We start from the raw sequence: 21,601 nt of genomic DNA, 5'->3' as shown, positions 1-21,601 counted from the left end.
GTGATGATGCTTTGTTTTATGAAGCAAAAGGGGTTCCTTAATTTACTCAGTGCTATCGTTTCAACAATCATCTATCATTTCAAATAATGCTAAATATAAATATAAAGCAATAATAAGGCTATTCCGGACGTTTTAGAAGATCTCTCATTAAGGTGCATTAATTCCGTCGAAAAGTTCCAAACAAGCAGTGTAGCCTTTGTTCCCTCTATAATTACTTGATGGATCACATGGTCTTCTCTACGACGTTCTAAAAATACGCCTTACTATTGCGTTCTAAGCTCAGCTCTGTTAGTAATCTTCCAATAAATCTTCATAAATACGGTACTATCTGTATTCGTAGCCGAGTTAGTTCTTCTTGAACATTCGAAACATGACAAAGCCGAGAGAATTTAGCGATTGATTGATAGCATACTAGAAATATTGACCTATAGGTTGGATTTGGGACGACCCAGTTGATGTGGGTACTCACTCTCCTTCCAACAACAGATGGTGTGCTCCATATCAAAATTATTACGACTTACTTTGTTTCGATAAGTTTTCCACACGTATCGGTTGTAATTACTGTGAAATCCCATGGAAATCTTCCACAGATTTTGCACACCGCATGCGACTGGATACAACTTGGACTGTTCTTAAGTGACTGTGTTCTTAAGGGACTGTGTTAAGGAAGTTGTCTGTTTGAAGTTCGTTCAGGGCAAAAACACAAATGAAGACCTTTTTGCCTGCGTCATCATAAATTTGAAGCTTTGTTATAGAAAAAAAATTGGCTTCTTTTTAGCCGTACGGATAGCCGTACGATGAACGTATACCATCGTCTGATATATAGACCAGCTCATTGAGGGCTGTCCAAATTAATCTCGAACACTTTATATGTACAACAATAAATTACTCTGTGGGAATTCAGATATTATGAGCGTTCCACTTAGTGCCGTCATTTACTACTGGCGATTTTGGCAATCAAAATACCTAATTTATTTTGTGTACTGGAAATTCTTTTTGTAGACGATTTTGTGTGCAATACTTATAACGCACAGTGGCCCGTACTACGTTTTTTGATAGCCCATCATCCTAGCGATAGTCTAATCGTTATCGTTATCGATGGTTCGCTTCACGAAGCAAAAGAAGATTTTCTTCAATTAATTCAGTGTCGCAGCTCTCGCCACAGTCCTTCACTTTAAAATAACGATCGCCGACCTTATGTGTTTTAAGCTTCGTTTCGTCAGGATTAACTTAACGTAGCTCTGCCCTTTAGAGATCTTTTCGTGCCCTTTCGCAAAACATAACTCGATAGTTTGTTTATTAATTCATATATATACATATCTCCACTTGTCAAAAGACACTTCTCAAGGCAAGCATTTGAGGCAAGGAAGACTTTGGAATAAGCGAGTTGAGTTCTATATGTCTGACGCGTCTCGTAAAAGGGTCATGCGTTTGGGCTGACCCTCTAATCAGGAACACGAACTGGATAACGGAAAAAATGTCTTTTGCATTGTCAAAATGAAGTCTCGAAATTAGTACTTCGTGGACGTGAGCCGCGGCGCATCAGTGATTTGGATTTTTACAAAGCAAATGCGTTGTCTATTATAGACCAACGTTCAGAGAGTGTGCCTATGTACAATAATATCCTTCCGTAACATGACAGTTCCATATTACTATGTTTGTTTCCATTATTGTATACATACAACACACTGTATATCATCAGTTCGGTTCGGTCGGTTGTCGGTGTTCGATGTTATCGATAGACAGTTGATTCTATTGAAACCTTTTGCGCCTAAATGAATACTACTGCTGTTGAGGATGATGCTTCGTTCGAAGTGTTGTCTTCGAAGACGAACCGGCGATGGGCAAACAGAGAGACGGAGAACTGGTCGCACGGCTGGTCGACCGACGGATAACGGTCGAATAACTATCGACTTTCGACTGTTGATCATCTTTATTCACGCTACTCGAGAAGATAACGAGTACTTCCTTCAATAGTCTATATAGCAATACGGTAAACATACATCTAATATGCACGGCAATCATTATTACGATCAATCTTGCCCCTAGCAATGTCCTCACTGTGCGCCTTGCTCATTACGACGACTAGTTGTTCAAATAGTGTGAAGCAGCAGCAGCAGCGAGAGGACGGGGGGCAGAACGTACGTAAGGTGACATACAATCCTGTCCGCCTCAGGGTTCGGCGACTAACCAGCCCTGTTTCATGCCTACTTGAAATTTTAGCTGTCGGAGCCGCTACTCGTCACACTGAATCGACAATCGGTGCTACCATTGAGGGAAGCAAACTTCACTCTACGAGACAGAAATACGAGCTCGTTCGTTCGTGCGTGCGTGCACACAAACATGCACACACACACAAACAAATCTAATCGCACATTCAACTGAACGAGAGGAACGTACATGCATAAACACACAGGCACACATACATATATACGTGTGTGTACGTAATATATTATAGATAGACACGAACGCAGAGCTCCACATAACTTAGATTTATGCCGCCAGAGCCGAAATGTGGTTACACAAATGTAACGACATTTCAGCTCTAGGGGCGCCCATTTGGGCCGTTCCTCGAAACTCATCGCTGGTCCAATCCATTTCCCACTTTTTGTTCGTTACGGCTTTACTGCAGCAGCAGCAGCAGCAACAACAACAGCAGCCTTTCTATCGTCTAAACAACGAGGATGGTTTTTGTGAGGTCAAATCGCTCGAGACTTGTTTAACGTTACGGCGCTGGCTTGATTATTTACTTGTTAGCTGATTGTCAAGCGAGTATCGGATTGCTATGCAAAACACTTGTTTTAATTATAACAATGCAGATTCACAGTGGACACGTAAAATAAGGGGGCTGGAAGAGAATGGACCTTCAACAAGGAACGACTGTGGCGGCGGCGACGACGGTCGGAGCGGCAGGCGATCTTCGACCTGTGTATCATCTTGCATATGAATGTGCATGCATGAGTGTATGAGGGCATTCTTGCGAGGATCTGCTTATTGTAGGTTTTACCCTGTATGCGCTGGAGAAAAACTTGCTAGCTGTGTAATGGTGGTAGTGGGGCAACAGGCAAGTCTAGTCTAGTTAAGTTCAAAGGTCTAATGAAGTTAGGTAACGTTGCAACGATGACAACAACCAATGTCAAGTAGCCAGTCCGCATCGTCCATATTAGCGGCAAAGGCTGCTGCTGCTGTTGTTCTTGTCAAAAGCAGATAAAACCGTTTCATTCACTAATCCTTGGGGAAGGGCATGATCTGCTTGTGTGAAATAACATGACTGATTCTTATCTATAGGGTCGTTCCGTCGTCTTATTGGCCGACGCTGACTGCACGTAAGATGTGCGTGTTCTTTTGTTTTTAGTTAGTGAGCATCTCTAGCGAGTGAACTAGTCTCTGCACGAGACGCTGGTAAAGAAGGGGCGAAAGGAAAATGATGTATACACACTTCGACGTATTCGCACGGAGCGCAACTATATCACCGTAGCATGGGTCACAGCTACGGGAACAGACGATACATTTATTCGCTTGATGTCGGTCGGGAAGTGGATGTCGGCAGCTTGCCAGAGAAGAAGGCAACAGGGCAAGGAGGATCGTGAGACGGCAGCATTGAAAAATCTGCTATTGTTATTCCAGCTTTAAGAGATCTTCACTTTGCTCGTCTAGCCTATCCGGCGTCACCGGCAAGGGATATACCAGAGCACGTATGTGGTACCCGAAAACGCTCGTAATGCAGCAGCAGCGACGGCGGCGCCATTCCGAACACAGCCGCCCCAAACGTTAGCCGTGTGGCCTGGCTGCGGTTGTTCAGCTTTTGTAACACGCTGTACGTAAATCTGTTTCTACCGCAGCCGCTACTTGAAGAGTAAGAGGTACAGCAAAGGGACGTAGCATGTGGAAGTAGGAAGCCGTTACTCATAGATCACCGTCTGTGCCGCAGTTATAGTATTGCTATATACGTCGCTCCACTGTCTGCGTGTAGATATACATCCAAGCGCCTTGTCGAAATACGTACATGAAGACGTAATAGGCTGAATTCAGCTAATGGCTGATGGCCGAGGAAGATTAAAGGTTATAATACGGGCATTCAAGCAGGTACTCCGACAGTAAAAACGCCGTTCTTAAACGTCTAATACGAGTTCAGCTGTAACCGGCATCTGTTTAATAGAAGCTTCTTCTTTCTTGACGAAGTCAATCAATTACATTGGCGAAATATGGTGCTACAGTGGTACTGTTTATCTCGGTAAATCAAGTTTATACTACGGGGGCGTGAAGGGGACTCTAGTGCCGTATCAGGAACGAGTACGTAGAGCAAATGTTATGCGATTGTAAATAGCTGCAAGACCATGTAATCAACAATAAGTAGAATAGAACAAATGTAAAAGTTGATAAAACTATGATGATACTTTGGTAGAAAATATGAGCAGCCAAAATCATGAAGGAGCTACTTAGTTTGCAGGTAAGGCGGTTACCTAAGAGGCTAAGGGCAAAAATACTTCTATATCAGTGGTATTTTAATTAAGAAAGAAAGGAAAAAGGCGATCGTGATAATCTAATATATTCACGCGTAAATAGATACACCCAGGGTTTATACTACCAGACAAATACAACAAAAAACGAGATAAAATTGTGCTCTATTAATAATAATATTGTAAAGGATGGTGGCTATAAGTCTCCATATAAGGCTTACGGGGGGTAGACAAAGAAAATGTATCCATCGATTTAACGTACACTTGCAAACTTAGATTTATTATAGATTCGCAAATGGACCCGGATTGTCGTTAGCTTCACCGAGGAGAAACGTCTAAAGCCAGTGAAATGTTTTTATATAGGCACATATTTATCGAACCAACGTAGACCCAGATGAGTTTTCAATCCCGTTTCTAATCCCCCATCTACTTGAGAGAATCGTTTGCAACATATGCTATGATTACTCGCTTGAATTTACTGAGTACAAATGTTGTTCTCTTAATTTTTGGGTTGCTTGCCAATAATATATTCATTCATTTAATACAGTACGACAAATACGCGTGAAATAAAACAAAAAATCTAATACTAGTACTAACACTTTGGTTGGGATCACGTCTTATACATTTTTGGCTAGTCTACTTTACTTAATTATCTTAGATATGACGTAATATATTTTCGGTATAGATAGTAATTTGTTTCTCGCCGTAACAAGTACCCACGGCTTTTCGGCGCCTTGAAGGGTCGCCGTCTAAACTTGCGAGTGTGATGACGTTTCATCATAAATGTCGAATTTTAGGCTTGTTTTCTTAATGTTCACACGTCTCCATTTATAATTCGAGGCTTCATTTTTCAACAGATATTACACGAATTAACACAGTCGCTCCGGCGGTCAAACCCCTTCGCCTCTTGAACGTGTGCGCATGCCCCTGTATAAACACAGAAAGGCACATCGACACTGCCAGCAAATGGCCTAAGATAAGGATATTTATCGAAATTAAACTTAATTATAGGCAGGGTTTTTAAGGGGGTCGTTTAGCGATTAAATCTATTTTTTCTCGGTCATCAGCAACAGTAGCAATAGCAGAACGCTTGACAATCATGTGACCGCCTACTAATCATTGTGCGCCATTTTTTAGTCTCCTTTTGTATTTTTTCTCTCGTCGTTCCAGCATCCTAGCAGTTGTCCTTCACCAGTCGCCATCTGCAAATAGGGAAAACGTTGACGCACTTCACTCTCGTCATTCCGTTTAAAATATCACGATTTGTTAACAGCCGCAGAATAGTATTGTAGAATTACGTATGTGTGTGTCTCTATATGTGTATGTATGTGCGTGGTGGGTCTCCCTTGAGTTGAGGGTTGAGAATTTAATGTCAGATCTTGCTAGACATTTACTTGCCCCAGATATCTGACGTTAGCAGGGACTTGATTTTTTGAGAACTTACCGACTATTCGGCGACGCACAGACAGATCAGCACAAACGGTGGCGGTGTCTTAGCAGTTCGGTTATCTTTACCCATTAGCGGTGACTCGCGTCGACGCTTTTCTTCTGGTGCCTCCCTCAGCTGCGAGGGAAACTCAGTGGATCTCTGCCTGAGTTGAGATCCCTTTCGCCGATAAGGTGCTACCGTCATTTGTCGCTTCCTCTATGCGTTTGCTATCGCAAAGACGGCGATGAGCAGTAGAACTGAACGACAACTTTCATTGCTACCGAAGACCTCGAATGTTTTCATCCGGACCTGCATTAGCCACCACCACCACTGATAGTGCTGCTGTTGCTGTTAGTAGTGGCCATAGAGGTTTTCATCACTGCCGCAGATTAGAATCTATTTAGGCAGAAATTCGGCAAGTCACACCAATTAACGTACACCAACACCCCGAAAAAAAGGCAATGAGATGTGCTAATAGTAATGGAGCAGAATAAAAAGGCGTACGAGAGCGAGCGAGAGCGCGCGCGCGCGCGATAGAGAGAGAGAGAGAGAGAGAGAGAGGAACGCGAGCGAGAGAGAGGCCAGAAAAGATTGGAAGCATATTGAACTAAGCGAAGATTTATCGTCCAACAGGGCAAGTTTGAACCTTCCTGATTGTCTGTTTGTGTTGCGAACGGCCGAAGGCACAGTGCATATGTGTAGTATAATAAGAGAGTACAGGGTCTTGACCATTAACTGGAAACTGATGGGCCCTACTGGACTCCGGCCGAGTCGAAAGTGTCAGACAAATGAAAAATAGCATACGTTCTGCGACTGATAGTCACGCAGAAGATTTAAGAAGAAAACAAAGAATACTTAAGATATTTGAGAAGACTCACACGTAAGCAAAAGATCCAAGGTTTCGGTATCACGTTCTCTGATTGCTGATATGCTGAAAAAAAAGCTTGATTTCTAGTGTAGGTTACAGTTTATTCTTCACGCGTCTGACTAGGCTTTTTCTTTTTGCTCTGAACTAGCGCGGATATGAGCGTAATTTTAGCTCAAACAAAGGGGCAAAGTTGCCTATATGCGCGTACTGCTCACTCACGTAGACTGAGTTTACGATGAATTTCATAAATGGTAACACTGGAACCTTCTGTCCGATAGACATCGTATTCATCTGTTCTAATCCACGTACATGTCTCTTTAGTGTAGAGCTTCATCTACAAAACAACGACCACGAGTATAGACGATTTGCCCTAATTCAATTACAGATTCAGAACTGTTTAATTACTATCGTCGTCATCACCACAGGTGCCCTGCTATTTTTCATCAGTACTATCGTTAAAATGATCTATAGTAAAGCTTCATCCATTCACACATACTCACAGTATCTGTGCGCAGAAGTGGCTTCATTTTCTCGAGACATTTCTATAAAAATCACCACCAACTGCGGTCACTCGCTGCTTTCGCGTCACTCCTCGCGCCATTGCCGCCTTATCACTGTTATCAGTCATTGGCCCTGTCTTGCACCTTATCGGTACCATATCGATATTATCATCAGGCAGAAACGGCGACAGTATCAGTGGGGACGTTGCTGATGTCAGCACTACAATAGCAACAACTGCAGCCGAGCGCGTAGTACGACACGCATCGTAGAGGCATACTGATCACGATCATTCCCGTAACCTACGCAACATCATCATTTTCACCAGAAGAATTATAATTAAGACTATCATGGCCATCGTCATTATGATGACTAATATGATTAGTATTAGCACCATTACGACCTCAGATATCTCCCTTGTTACCTGCCCGCTACTGGTTCTACGAACACTTCAACCTGCCTCCACTACGAATACTAGGATTACAATTACGATCATCGTTCCTCCATTTATATGGTAACGTATATATTACGTCTATTTACCTATTATATTATCTGAGCGGTGCTAGCAGCGGTAAATGTGTTGTATAATAAAAGCAATAGAAATAGTACCAGAGTAGAGTAAGAGGGAGACAACGAAGGGCAACGGCAGTAAGAGCAGTCGTTTATGCTATGAACTTGGCGAAGGCGCACCAACACAGTGGCAGACCAACGAGGTATGGAGGAGCGGACAATCAGACGGACGATCAGACGAACGAACGAACGAACAGACAGACATAGGCCGCGAGGGGGGTGGGGTACGAGAGTAAGCCAAAACGAAACGGAGGGGAGAAGAAGGGGGAGAGGTTGAGCTAGGGAGCCCAAGGAAGATGGACACCAAAGCGCATTGGACATTCGTAAAATGTAACAATGTCATTAATCACTAAGGTTTTGCGCGTCCATGTATGGCAGAGATCTGGCCGCCCGTGTGTCGGCTGTTCATATGATTGTGTGTGTGTGTGTGTCCATATATGCTTCGTGCGCTTAGCACTGCGTATCTGAATCTCGCTTGTGCTTCAGTGTTTGCGAGCATCGTATGTGAATCATCGTAATGTTTGAAAGCCGTGACAACATCTAGAAGGGTCGCTGCGGAGAACGGCATAACCCGACTTTTGCCCGAGTAGAAATGGGTGCAACAAATGTTATCATGCGTTCTGCTGCTTGGTAGCGCGTTATGATAACATAACTAGAGTGCTTTTGTTATAGTAGGCAGCAAGCACAACCACAACTGCCTGTATCCGTAAAGCTAATAAAGCATATTCTGGCCGCATATTATAGTTGAGCCCAGTTTCCTTTCTATCCTCCTAGTCCGGTCAGTTTCTCGGCTTACGTTCAACGATTCAGTTCCCATCGATCCCGGCCAGCCGTATCTATGCGAATAGATCGGAAAACATGTAAATGACTTCATTACTATAGAACTCCACGTTTCCACAGACATTTGCTACTCTGTCGTGGTTTTCTATTAGTTTTTAATGCAATAGCAAAACTACGACAGGAGCATGCGGACAAAATCTGCGCTAGGTCCATTAGTTTGCGATGATTTTGACGATACTGATGACACGAGCGTCAGTCCCATCCGCATACGTCTGATATCGTTAATCTTCCGAAAAGCAACACGAAAAGTTCGTTGTTTTCTGGCTGTTTAAAATAATCATTAGCATTTTGGGAAGAACATCTCTGTTCAGCTGTTCGTCTGCGCCTTCTCTTCGTCGATCCAATGCCGACATACGTTAGTAACAATCTATTATTATGATTACTAGGATTTTTTTTCTATTATTATTATTATGGCCTATTATTCATTTTCTTCGTACTAACGCAGTTCTCTATCGGCCAGCCGCCTATAGAAAATGTCGCGAGCGATCTGTGATTAAATTGCAAGCAACGAAAAGTCTCCATGAATGAAATTAACGATCGACAATAATTATACTTAGCCGCATTTTCGGCCTCTGTTTTTTCTTTCTGCTTTTTTTCCAGCGGCGTCGGATCTCCTTCAACCACCCCAGTTTCTCATCGTTCGGCGCGGTCATCAAATCGAAAGCCGAAAACGACGCACCACTTGATCCTTCAAGTGACGACGCGACTCGATACGGGTTGTTATGATAGGCCGTTGATGGACCAGAAAAATGACGGAGTGACAAAGTACTAGACAAGAGTTATTCTATCAATGGCCTATTGGAACAACGTAGCGTCGTCACTCGAATGATCAAGTCAAGTCCGCTATATACATATATGTGTACAGAGAGAAGGGATGGGAAAAAGAGGCTGGAGCGAGAGACGAAACGAATTCATCATGTTTGGAACAAAATATCTACGTATAACGTGATACGTAAACGTCAAAGTAAGACTGCCAGCAGCCGAATCCATTTTTTCTGCCGCCTCTGCTGCCATAATTTACGCAACGAACTCGTGAAGATAACAATAATGACGAACGAACAGAGACGACAAAGAGGAACAGGAACAAATGGTTGAAAACAGACTGCGGGACAAAAGCCGTTGCTATTGGTAGGATTGGATTTTGCCAAATTATCCTTCTCGAGATAAGAACAGTTTATAATGTATGTGGGAGAAAGCTCGGTAAGTTGAGCTGTGGACATAAACAAGATTTTCATCAAAAAAAAAAAAAGAGGAGAAATTTCCCTTTTCTGCTATTAGGAAGTCTCTGTCATAGCAGACCGGTCAACTGCTATTTGAATTATAATAGCCAAATGGTAAAAACTGTCAGTTTATACCAAATTTTCAGGCTGGAACTTGAAGAGAAGTAATGATATGCGTAAGGGTAAATCCGTAGCGACAAAAATGCCATAGTAGAATTACGATGGCCGGATCATCACTGATATCTTCGATCGAGTTCCACGATCAGCTTGTGTCATCGAACCGATGTCTGCATGCACTTTTAACTGTGGGCTTAAAATGAAGGGCCGTCAAATTTACTTGAATAATTAGGGTACTATCTCTATTTTTCCAGTTTTCGTGCATACCATATATCGGGAGGGTCTTTTGTTGTCACCGCCGTTGCACGTTGCTAATGCCAAATAATTGTTCATTTAACGGTGAACTTTTGGCAAATGAAACTTCCTATGGTCGCATCGACAATTTTTATGAATGATTTGTCTGCTGGCGACGTCCGACTTGTTAGGGACTTTCAACTGTTTGTTATGCCTGATACCGAGTTATCGCATGAGCGGACCTCCGGCGGGGGCAGATCCATCATCGGTAAAATGAAGAACGCGGCCAACCAACTATACGAGCGGTTGCTGCCGGCTGTTATCTTTGAAGGACTTTGCCTCAGCTGCTGCTGCTGCTGCTGCTGCGGCGGTCTCCGTGCGTTTTACCCGAGACAGCGCTATCCCTCGTGGACAACGCACAGTGGCCAGCGTACGCCCAATGGCTCTAGGGACGGACGTTAGTGGATCGCTGGACCCGTGCTTTCTGCTGGCATCGAGGAGGAAGCATCGTCCGGCCGGTTCAGCGTGCTTCTCCTGTGCAACGCGAGTGCCCTTTGCAGCTGCCACACCGCTGACGTCTGCTCTATGCCTTATACAGTGGCGGCCTTCTCCACAGGCGACTGGTCAGGCCACTCACTGCTCGTCGAAATGACGCTCACACGTCAATTGATTCAACATACCACTCGACTTTACTGAGACGAAAGGATAATCAATGTTTCATATACTGGTACTATAGCCAATGTCGATATTTTAATCGAAGATTAATTAGAGTAATTGAAATAGATAGAAATACTGGATTGTCTCTAAATACAGTATTGCTATTGAGTGATATTATCATCGGCGATCGTTACTATTGTACCTATTTGACACAACTATTATATATATATATATATATAATACGTGTCCATGGCTTTATTCCTAATTATTTGCGGAAACTACCTGTCGTCAGATCTCTCCTACTTTATAAGCGCTATACCTCTCGGGCCATGACTACCATATCTTGCCAAAACTGCGACTATTTTTTGCAAAAACTAAAAAAAAAACATTGCGGTTTGACTGAATCGGTCTGATTGGACTGTCTGTCTCCCTTTATTGATAATGGTATGTTTTTTTCTACGGTTACACTCCTAATTAATTTCGATACAAGTACGACGGTTATGTTAGTTTTGCACTGGCTCCCGGTGTATCGATGTAGTAGGTCCGCAGCAAAAACCGCTGCAGAGACTCTAATATCCAGCTCGTAATGGTTAGCCTTGATATTTGTTCTGTGTTAGTTTTTAGTACCTTATTTTCTCTAATTTTGGACACCTCCTAAATCAACACATCAATCTTTGATTTCGCTTCTTTCGCAGCTCCCTGCCACCGAAGCCGCAGTCGTCTTCACGGCACTAAACTCACTTATCCGTCGATTGACCTTCCAGCGCAGTAGGTCCATCAATGACGGCCACTGTCCTGTAGATGCTGTGGACACCGACGGTCGGCACACCGTAGCGCCTTCATCCCTCGGCTAAATGCTGGAAAAATGCAAGACAAGAAAAAGACAGCGAACGGGAGAAGTACGGCAGCCAAAAGCCGACAAGGACAGCGAGAAGCACGGCGACCAAATTCGTATACTGATAAATCCTAAACTTACAAGATTTAACAAATTGTTCTTTATTATAAGGTGGCAGTAGTTCTGCCGGTAGGTACCGCTGTTGTTTTTTATCGGCACTGACATGATCGTGCGTAGGTATATAGGGGTAGATATCCGTTGTGTCTGAGCGTGTGTCGGAGCCAGAGCACGCACCGTTGTGCGAAATATTTCTGTCGACAACAAGAAGAAATCGTCAATTGTCGTGCCATCACAATGCACCCTAGTGCCGTTGCCGCTGTCACGTTAAGACGTCGTCAGTCCGATAAAACGTAATAACTTACACAACATTCTATCCAGTGATACATTTCGCCCGCGCCATACATACGAGCCATTACTTTTTACAATTGTGCATACAGACAGATCGTAAAATGAGAATAAATGGGAGTAATACGGATTCAAAGAAAAGGGTAAAGGAAAACGAGCTGCAAAGCGGCAATATTACGTGTATGTCCATGCACGTCAATAAACGGATGACGATGATGGTCCTGTACTAAATTACATACACATAACACAAATGAGGTGCATTTGCGAAGTTGGTGCATCCCGCTGCTGCTGCTGAAGGATGGTGAACGCTTCGTATCACTGATCGCTGGTCAGATTGGTTCATTTGTTCGAGACCGCCGCCGTTAACAGCAAACGACTGACAGCAACAGATGAAGCTCTGTAGAGCAATCTCCTGTTGAGTCGTTGAAGAGAATATTTTTTGAGCTGAAGACGACTTGCAATAAAAACTAAATTTGAATGAATTCGATTAAATCCCGCTGTTTTCGAGAATGAATGAATGGATGAATGACTAGACGGGTTCGTTTATCACTCTCTATTGAAGGAACGCATGACGTTCTGATTTGAAGATAAACGGAAACCGGACGCCGATAATCTTCATAACATTAAATGCTCTTGAAACTAGCTTATCAATCAAAAGTAGGCTTAAATTCATTTCGACTGCGCACATGGCTTGGTTAAGCTGTAGGGCCAACAATATATACCATGCAATCATAAGCTATTGAAAAATTCTATAGTCACGTAACAAAAAGCCAGCCTCTGCCTAAGTAGAACTAGACCTCTATGGGCATACACCTGATTCATAGTATTGTATCATACCATGGAATATCATAAATGTAAATATGATATTAAACGTCTGCGCGAGGTTTACGTCGTGCATTACGCCAAGCAGTATGACGGTATAACTCAGGACCCGGCCGTGTCGCTAACAGTTTCAAGAGCTCAATACATCTATCAAACGTAATAATGAAAAAAAAAAAAAGAAAATTACAAAACATCGACGAAATAGCATCGATACTAAAATGGCCTCACGATGTTCATCGCTCAAAGCATGACGTCATTAAAAATGTCTGGTGCGGTGACTGCCGCTTTCACTGCATGAAGAGTTTTTTCTCGCTGTGTCGCCGCTCACTCTCGCGTTCTGCCTTCCACTCGACGCGTCACCTCGCTCATCCGAACATGAAGCTACGTATACACGTATCTAAGACAAATAATTCTCATGGTGCCGATGGATTGTATCGCATCGCGTCATTTCGTAGCTCGACGCTGGCGCACCCGTAGCGCGATTCGGTTTAGTCTGCCAGCCGCTCGAACGTTCACGCACTCGTTTACTGCTTCTGCTGGGTTCTCGCGTCAACGTTGTCGTCGCATTGCTTAGCTGAAACCGTGCGTTGTCTCATTTGTACGCGTTTGTGCATCGGTCTCATCATCATCAGCAGTAGTTTCGGTCAACAGCGCACCAATACATGACACGACAGCATGGAACGGAGAGATGAGATATCCATTTGACATGAACGGCCTCGCTATTCAACGTTCAAGTGGCTGTGGTTACAGCAGAGCAACCAAGTCATTAATAATGCTTTGGCGGATCGGCGGCTGGCGAGCGAGCGAGCGGGCGGGCGGGCGGTCGGGCGGGCGGGCAGGCAGGCAGGCAGAGAGTGCTGGAGGGTCTGGTCGTGTCGTCTGATCGGATCGGCGTCTACAACATCGGCAAAGATTGTCGAACAGTGACACCGTCGATGGGTCGTCATCTTCAGCAACAGTCATCCGCGTTCCTTGGACATTTCGAACTGCAAACGCGAGCAGTCCGACCAGCCATAGCGGTAGCCGATGTTGACCGAGCTCCTTTGACGGCGTTCAATTGACGATAAGCACAGCATCGCCATTCGCGGTAAGCGCGTGTCCAGCAGAAAAGGGCGTCAAGAACTTCTCGCCTTTACCTAACGTTCTTGGCTTGGTGGGCTTTCTTTTTTAGCATCCGCAGCTGGGCGAAGAGGGGAGAAGCCAAATCAGCTCTTGGCGAACCAAACGGATAGATGCCTAATCGTCGCTTCGAAAGCTATTCAGAACACTTTGAAAGCAGTCATCTCTAACGACATGTACTACGCGGACTATGATGTCGCAGAAACGTGTGCCGACTGAACAAGGGACTTCGGCTTGTCTAGCACAGTGTATCATAGCGTACCACACGGGGTACTTGCTTTTGAGACGGCATTTCTTCATTCGCGCTTTCGTCACCTAAAGAGATGCCTGCTTTATCGGCATGCTCGTCATCGCAGCGATAGTGACCGTAGTAGTACTCGACGTTGGTCTTGCATTTTCGTCTTATTCTTCACTGAAGTGATGCCCTTTTCTCTTCAGCGCTTCTCGAGACATCGAGTCATCGCCGCCATGCTATCGAAGAGTGACGCGGCGCTTAACGACGACGCACCGCCAATGACGACAAAAACGACTTCGAACGCCTGTTTTCTCCTCGCTCTCTCCCCCGTCCGGTGGCTGGTTCAGGCCAACAGCAGCAGCAGCAGCAGCAGCAGCGGCAGCAGGAACACCGATCACCCAGTAACAACAAGCAGCACTTATAATAATTTATGATCGATGTTGTTGCTCGCTGCTGTCTTCGAATGCGCGCGAACAAGGCGACATTACGTGAACCAGAATCGTTGTGTGAAGCGTTTGCTATTTGTCGTTCAACGGAATACTCCGTCCGCCCGTCCGTCGGCCGTCTTCCTCTCTCTCGACTGGAGATGACGGTGATGGTGGTGATGGTGCCGCTGCTGGTCCCGGCGACGCTGTCATGTTACTTGCGGGCAGCGGGGGCTAGGATGGGGACTCGCCGAGGAGCGGGCAACATGCTTTCGGATAAACGACGGTCGAACGAACTGCCCGCCGTGGGCTGGTTATTGTGGTACTAGCGGATAACAGACGTTTCAGAATTTCAGTCAAACAACCTTCACTATTCAGCTGAAGTGGCTGAACAGAATGTGAGCATATACGCATACTATAGATTTTTCCGTACGTATGTATCCCTTCGATGGATGTAGCTCCGGCCGCGCCCCGGAGGTCCTCCGCCTCGCGCTAGCCGATCATCAGCGCCACCAATTCACCAACATCACCGATATCATCGTCTTCGTCATCGTCAAAACCGAGCAGCAGCAACTGATGCCTCGCAGTAAAAGTAACAACAACCACAACAACATTAGCAACATCGAAAGTAGTAGACTACTTGGTTGTTTAGCGGTGGCAAAGAGGGCGCCGTTTGCCTCCGCCGCAGCCGTCATCGTTATATCGACCATTCGACTTTCTGTTGGCTAGCGCCCTTACGGTATCCATGCAGAAATATATATATATATATATATATAGATATGTATACATGGCGTACAACTGGCATGTACGTATCTGAGCATCTACGGAGCAGAAAAGAACGCAGTCAGACGTAATTGTTTTACAAGAATCCATCACAAATCTTCGGCAACGCCAACTGCTCCTTCTGCCTGCTCTCGACGCCTGCCTACTCGGCTACTTCTTATGAAGAGTCCACGATCGTACGACGGCAGGAACCTATTCTCAACGACGCCGATGATGATCATCCTCGAGATGACGAAGACGCTCAATAATAATAATAATAATGTATCGAGCCAAGCCGGTCAAAGATGTACCGTCAAACTGTATGACAGTCAACTATCAGTAGAAATTCTTATAGCGTATCTTTTCTCGGAGCAGCGGCTGATTGTTTGTTAATGCCAGAACAGTGAGAAAAGAGAGGAAAAAGTAAAGTCGATAAACAAAGTGCAGAAATTATGGCGAAGGTTTTCGGTCAGGTTTTTGAGCTGCTGCCGTTGTTGTTGTTGTTGCGCGAATAGAGAGACTACTCTATGGATACGATTCAACTTGAAACTAATGATTTTACCAATTTGATCTATTTGCAGTAATTCTAAATTGACTTCGCGCACCTAGATACCCCATCAAGGTCACAGGTTCGATCTCATAGTAGCAGCTGATGCTTGAACCCAGTGTCATACGAGCTTCTTCAAGCTATCTTGAACATTTAAAGATGACTGGGTATTATCGTTCAACGAAACAGGTTTTGAAAGATCGATTTATTTAACTATATTCTTAGCTATATCACACTGACATTTGAAGAAAGTTTCGCAAATCCTAGAGAAAGTTCATGGTAAACGCAGAGGGGGCGTGAAACGTACAATGATAATACTATTCAAATGGTAAACCTTATGCCTGTTTTGAAGCCATTTAGATAGTATCAATTGTTTTCATTTCTCTTTGGATTGTTTTAGCGGCCGACGATCGATTGGAATGGCGCCAATGTTAGGATCGTTCCGCCTCTAAGCAACTTAAAAATTTAGCCGACTGAAACATTTTCGTCTCGGCCTTTCTGGCTTCAACTAATTACGACGATAAGCTACAAGACCTATCGACTGTCCCCTAGTATACATTTAGGTACAGTGTCGGCATAACCACTGCACGGTTTTTTTTTACCGTTAGGCTAAATCAAAAGGGTCGCGCTTCAGCTATGAACATTTGACTTGGATCCGATCTCTTCTTCTAGCAATCATATCACAGAACAATTCTCGGAAATATACAAGCAGAAGCATTATTGTAAGTTCCGAATTGTTGAAGTTAAAGCTCTGTTTATATGATCTGACGGTGCTGTCATATGTATGCAACGGGGACCGATTGTTCCTATTCCCTCTGCCGATTATTTACGGATTGCTTGCTTGTATCTCTGTGTTGATAGATCTGACGCCCATGTGTAACTGCAATGTTAACTGAAACTTAACGTGTTGTATTTGCACTTCTTAATCCCCCCGTAATGGAGCATCGTTAAAATGTTTGAATTTCGCAAAATCAGTACGAGCAGCAAGATACGCAATAAACGACGGTTCTTCGGTCTATAACAGCTGGATGTTATCGTATCCACACTGGATAGCTCTGGTGTTACGCCGTATTGATGTTGTGATTTGAAGGATTGTCTCGAGATGATCACCCAGGGGATATCGGGCCACTAAAGACCCCCCAGTAATCTGCTTGATGGATGAGCGATTCTCATCGACTTCAGCTGATCGTACTTCGGCCTTCCGTTCTTCAATCACCCGATCTGTGGGGCTACTGGCAGCGGATAGCCTCAGTTTGACTTTGACGGAGAAGGCGGCGGCGGCGGCGGCGGCGGGAATGGAAGGGAGTACGTTCTAGATCAGTCAATAGCGGCATCCAAGGTTCCATCCATCCACCTAGAACAACTATTTTAACGCACGGAGCTCACTTGAGTAGATCACTGCCAGATCCGATGATGTGTCGAGAAAGGCGCTAGTGATCATAATGGCGGCGACGAAGATGATAATTTGGATCAATTAACCCTTTTGTTTCTGTTTACTGGCTTCTGTCTATTACTTGATTACCATATTATTCTGTAACCTATATGACTATGCACTGTTGTCTACAAATGCGCTGCTGTATTGGCTATCCATATGACATACAATTAACTAGAATATAATTAAATAATATGATCAATGCAATGAGTCTGCTATGTGTAGACGGTGCCTTGAACGCAGAAATTTGACATTTTTATGAAAGTTATCAGACTACATTAGTTCAGCACATAGATGAATCAGTACCGCCGGTGCATGAGGTAAAATTAACTACGGATATAAATCTACCGACAATGGATAGGATTGTTCTAACGACGTCTCTACGTCTAGAGGAGTGGCTGTTACTAGGCCGTGTGACCAGCAGTCTTCATCCGACAATCTTCTAACAGATATCTATTAGTGACAACTGAACAGGATGGATCACGCAGAGGTGCGTCAACTAAAACGGTAAACCATTTACTTCTGTCCTTCGTCTGCTATGACGGCCCAGATAAACATGTATCTATATTTTAGCAATCGTCACATCACTCTCCTACTGTTAAATTCGGTGTAAAAATCACAATGCGTGTACGCTGCTCTGTTGATTGGTGACATTGTACCACTCTGCTCGTCATTTGGACGCTAGCCAAGGTATCACCGATCGATCAATTTACGATCGTCTTGAGTGACTGGACAGTCGGTCCCTTTCGTTTGGCCTTCACTTACGCATGTGGCGGCCCTTAAAAACATTCAAATTATGACACATAAAGCGCATTTAGCTGCGTTTAGCTTAATTGCGTCGCAGCCCACCACACGATGTATCTTTAGCTGATGTCTTTCGATACTGCCTAATAGAGATATAGATTAGTTTCAGTCAATTATACTATCGCACCCCAGCGTCTTCCATCGTCGAGTAAACTCAGGTGACGACGAGCTTAGTAAGCAACTTTAATCGGCCCGTCCGAAAGCCATACGTATGATAAGCTACCGATCCGCAATCTCGTCTGAGCGATGAATTCAATGAACCACTAATTTCTCTTACCCATCGTTTGCATACGCTGGCAGTGTCAGAAATTATTGTCCTCCAGCGCCTCACGAAGGCAGCAAATAGAACGAAGACTCCTTAAAAAACCTAAAGCCTGTTTCATCTTTTCGCTCTGCAGTGCTAAGAATTAGTTGTAAAAGGAAGCCAACCTATAGTGCAAGGATTCCCTTTGTCCTCCTGCTTTCCTGCGTTTGCCAGCCCGCATCGACATCATCAGGATTTTGCTCATGGCAATCCGACTGTGCTAATAACGTTCGACCATCACCGATCTGAGCCTAGCCGTAGAAACTCGTTTAAACCGAATGTTCAGCGATGTAAGCCAGCCAATTATAACCGCAGGACACATAGGATCGGACACCTATTTTCATTCATTCATCACAAGCAACAAGAGACCAGTGCAAAGTGACATACAACACAAAAGGGGCAGAAAGAAGAGGGCCGCGAAAGAACGACAAATAGGACGAGAAACAACTAAAACACGAATAACTCATATTTCATGTCCCTTCTCTGCAACGCGACTCGGTAGAGACACGAGCTGCGTCATATGCGTGTCTACTCAATCGCTAGTTGCCTTACACCACGTCACCGCTACCGTAGCCTACCCGGGTAAAAAGCCGAGCGCCTGTTCGGTCCTCGTCGTTTCCAGGACGCCGGCCTCGTTAACTCGTTTGATTTGATATCTCATTCGTGTATATACTGGTCGGCGTGCATAGTATGTTTAATATTTTTGAACAATGATATTTCTTATTTATTGCATAACAGCATAGAAACGCATCGATTCTACTCGTACCTCTGAATTAGGCTGCTATTATATTCATGTGATCATTGGCAAGCGAGAAGAGCGCTATTGTAGTTTTGGTGAAGATATGATCCTCAGCAGTGTAATTTCGCAGGGCGTTCGTTGAATTAAGTAGTCTTATTTTACGTGTGACGTGTGTAGTTTAATCCGTATAAGTGGCCGTATACGTGGAAAAAGACAGTACAAAAGGATGATGGTAATGATCATGATCAGGTAGGCTAAACTAAATAATCTATTATTATTATTTCCTAGCCCATTGTGTAACTGTTTAGAGATATGCAAGCTTGTAGTCAAACGTAAAATGGATTCGCGCTAAGTTTGCCCTACACAGAATCTACGCACAGGTCTCGATATCAGTGTCTTGAAAGAAGGTCATCATTTACAAGCTCCATCCGTCTCTGCACAACCATATGACCGGACCAAACCTAGTTCAATAGAATCTGCGAATGCCGTTATTTTGCACTCGTATGACTTGATTTCTGATTAAGCGGCACATATTTGGTTGATCTGTCGGTGTTTGACTATTAGTTGCATGGAGAAGCCTCTGGAGGGCAGATCTTGGAGTCGATCCCCATCGGTCAGCAGGCCGGTCAATCAAAACAACTGTCAGATTCGCGAGTTGTCTTCGACTTTAGTGCAGTACAGACAGAGAACGCCGGACAACATTGTATCATACCGCGCACATTGACGATCGTCCCGTCTACACTCGCACGCATCGGATAGTATATGCGCAGACGTTAGCGATGCGCGTCCCTCGTTTCGTCCGGATAAAACATCCATCTCTGACGACCGCGGAGAGACGACAGGCTGAACATTCCATCATAAAACGACATCCAGCATAAACCAGCCAGAAGATGCCGAGAACTTCTCCTCTGCAGGTATCACATACGCTCACGGCAACCAAGCATTAGCTACCGCTCAACTCCCAAGACACCGATCGACTTTTACTGTTCAGACAGCCAACAGCGGCGGCGGCGGCGGCGGCAGCGGCGGCGGTGGTGGTGGTGGTGGTGACGACCACGAAATACGCTTGTGCCGCTGGCAACAGAATTTACATAGGAGCTCTGCTGCTATACAGGAAATACAAATAACAGTAGTACAGAGGTGAGGAAGCCTCTGCGCGCGAATCCCCCAAACCCTCCATTTAACAGCACCATCAGGGCTATTCGAAAACAATGGTGCGATATGGTATTTTTTAGAAGGACGCTTATTTACATCTTCTTTTTTCAAAGCTTCGATCCTTCAGAATGTGTTCCGTGAAAAAATAACTAAATCTTTAAGTGTTACATACCGATATGCGATTACCATTATTGGAAACATTACGTCAGTCCTAAATTATGAGCATTTAGGACAATTGATGATTAGGATATAAAAAAAAAAAATAGGAGAGCTGGCGCCTTTCGGCCTTCGAAATGGTATGTTGGACTGTTGAAGTTGCAATGTAGCTAATATTGTTATTGTTTTAGTATTTGTTCTCATGATAAAAAACCTTCGAGCAATCCGCTTCAAGGGTTATAGATACGCCCTATGAGGCAAATAATAGGCACCTACAAAATAAATAGCCTCTAACATTGTAGAAAATGAACGAACAGTTCTTTCTTTGTTCGGGTTACTGTGAAGAACGGCATATCTCTCACATCACAGTAGTAGTTCAATTATATTCTGACAATATTATAGTCAATGATCGAATTTAAGCTAAGTTTTTACGCCTAGCACAGCTTTGCTTTAGACAGTTGGCTCTTGTCAGCACGAAACAAAGTACATCTACGTCTGGTTTCGAACCTAGATTAAGTTGCGTGCGCTCAAACTTAGTAGGCGACCACGTTATCATCGCAGGGATTAATGATAAGACGCCAGGGCCTTGAAGTGGACAGTAAATTTGGCTCCTCTGTCTTCGACTGCTTCTGGATACTTTAATGAACTTATAATACACCAAGTGGTGAGACTTCTTTGCCTAAAGTTGCCGAATACTCAAATTTTATTTTCATAGTAGAAATACTTAACGCCACTTTATTTAGTTACCTCTTTTTGATAAGTGAATTAAAAGCTAGTGTAAAGATGGCGTTTCTTAACATCCCAGTAGCTTACGATGCGTCCTCGCACACGTCTATCGACAAGCGAAGTTGTTCTGTCTCATCTAAAAGCTTTGAAAACAAAACGCATAGGACGAGACGTACATTTTCAGTTGATCTGTGTACACAACGCTTCGAAAAAAAAACCGCTGAAAAAGCCTAGAAAACGAT

The 21,601-nt window shown here is 44.1% G+C and overlaps 3 long non-coding RNA genes across 4 annotated transcripts in view; 1 reads left to right on the top strand and 2 right to left on the bottom strand.

Moving 5' to 3' along the window:
* LOC111259071 (uncharacterized) overlaps window positions 1–13,149 on the top strand; it is a 31,921-nt gene extending 18,772 nt beyond the window's left edge. The window contains exons 1-2 of one of the 2 annotated variants that reach the window (XR_002679406.2): window positions 9,269–9,793; window positions 11,589–11,679. This is a non-coding gene — a long non-coding RNA (uncharacterized LOC111259071). Of the gene's footprint in view, window positions 1–9,268; window positions 9,794–11,588 lie in introns of those variants that run through there. The other variant, XR_015310426.1, reaches the window with a different exon arrangement.
* On the bottom strand, window positions 5,603–6,405 carry LOC147753695 (uncharacterized). The gene is made up of 2 exons (XR_015310427.1): window positions 5,905–6,405; window positions 5,603–5,662 (listed from the first exon to the last, which is right to left on the bottom strand). It is a non-coding gene; the product is annotated as an uncharacterized LOC147753695 (long non-coding RNA).
* LOC111259072 (uncharacterized) lies at window positions 11,288–14,628 on the bottom strand. Its single transcript, XR_002679407.2, has 2 exons — window positions 13,143–14,628; window positions 11,288–12,545 (listed from the first exon to the last, which is right to left on the bottom strand). It is a non-coding gene; the product is annotated as an uncharacterized LOC111259072 (long non-coding RNA).
* Between the last annotated feature and the right edge of the window lie 6,973 nt (window positions 14,629–21,601).

The sequence above is a fragment of the Varroa jacobsoni genome, unplaced genomic scaffold (assembly GCF_002532875.2).
Source record: "Varroa jacobsoni isolate VJ856 unplaced genomic scaffold, vjacob_1.0 scaffold_290, whole genome shotgun sequence".
Lineage (NCBI taxonomy): Eukaryota > Metazoa > Arthropoda > Arachnida > Mesostigmata > Varroidae > Varroa > Varroa jacobsoni.
Note: the sequence above shows the minus strand (reverse complement) of the source record. Positions and strands in the feature narration are given on the sequence as shown.